Source organism: Sinocyclocheilus rhinocerous, unplaced genomic scaffold (genome assembly GCF_001515625.1).
Source record: "Sinocyclocheilus rhinocerous isolate Xijiao unplaced genomic scaffold, SAMN03320098_v1.1 scaffold1510, whole genome shotgun sequence".
Lineage (NCBI taxonomy): Eukaryota > Metazoa > Chordata > Actinopteri > Cypriniformes > Cyprinidae > Sinocyclocheilus > Sinocyclocheilus rhinocerous.
Genome location: NW_015664185.1, coordinates 111,411 through 112,525, shown reverse-complemented (window position 1 = coordinate 112,525; position 1,115 = coordinate 111,411). Strand labels below are relative to the sequence as shown.

Below are 1,115 nucleotides of genomic sequence, written 5' to 3'. Positions count from 1 at the left end.
ACTCCAGCGTGAGATGTCCTACAGGTCTGGGCTGTGTTTCTCAAAAGCATCGTGAGCTGTAAGTTGATTGGTGGCAATAGTTCAACGGTCTACTTAGGGTTACGATGCTTTTGGGAAACACAGCCCTGGTGTGTTAAATTCGTTAATATATATATATATTTTCATTTTTTATTGCACCTTTACCAACCACTGGGTGGATTTTTATCATTTTAGGGTGGTTGTGTACACACTGCCAACACATATTTCAGTTCAAACTACTTGTAAAAGTGCATATAGCATTATAAGACCTCTTTAAATAAAAAGTTGCCAGCCACCACCAGCATTTTTGATCATTTTCACTAAGATTTCATGGCCTCCAAAATATTTTGTTGTATGAATATCGGAGCATACAATACATCAAAATAAAGAACAGAGCCTCTACATTTAAACATAAAAAAAAATCAGTTTTATTCTAGCTTCAAGTGTTCTTTTTTTGTCAACACTTAAATGTAGGTAAGCTACATAAAAAAAAGCAACATTTTGATCAAAAAGCATTTTTAGCAAAGACTACATTCTGGATCATATTCAGTTCTATGATCAAAGCATGGATGCAGTAGATCGCTTCCATCAACACCCCGAAAGCTTCACAGTCCTTTACCACTTCCGGGATCGACATTTCACTCGCTAACATTAGCAAGTTTTCATTTATATGCTGTTTATAGTTGATTATTGCATTATTTTTCATATGCATCTGCTTACATATGCTCGTTTCTGCATCTTCCTCGCCTGTGTTTTTGATCGGGAGATTCTGGACTCATTCAGGAGATGTGTAATAGCGCCCCCGAGCGTATACCAGTGAAAACACAGAAACCAGGAAAAATTCTGTGTTTGGCAGGGAAGGAGTTAATATTTACAAGTAAATCCACAATTGTGACCATGGAGCACAAAACTGGTCAATTTTTTTAAATGGATGAATAAATAAGCTTTCCATTGATGTATGGTTTGTTAGGATAGGACAATATGTGGCCGAGATACAGCTATTTGAAAATCTGGAATCTGAGGGTGCAAAAAAATTTAAATATTGAGAAAATTGCCTTTAAAGTTGTCCAAATGAAGTCCTTAGCAATGCATATTAC

The 1,115-nt window shown here is 36.1% G+C and overlaps 1 protein-coding gene across 1 annotated transcript in view; it reads right to left on the bottom strand.

Moving 5' to 3' along the window:
• The window catches only part of LOC107729795 (mannosyl-oligosaccharide 1,2-alpha-mannosidase IC-like), a 120,748-nt gene that overhangs the window by 12,059 nt on the left and 107,574 nt on the right, over positions 1–1,115 (bottom strand). The window lies entirely within an intron of this gene.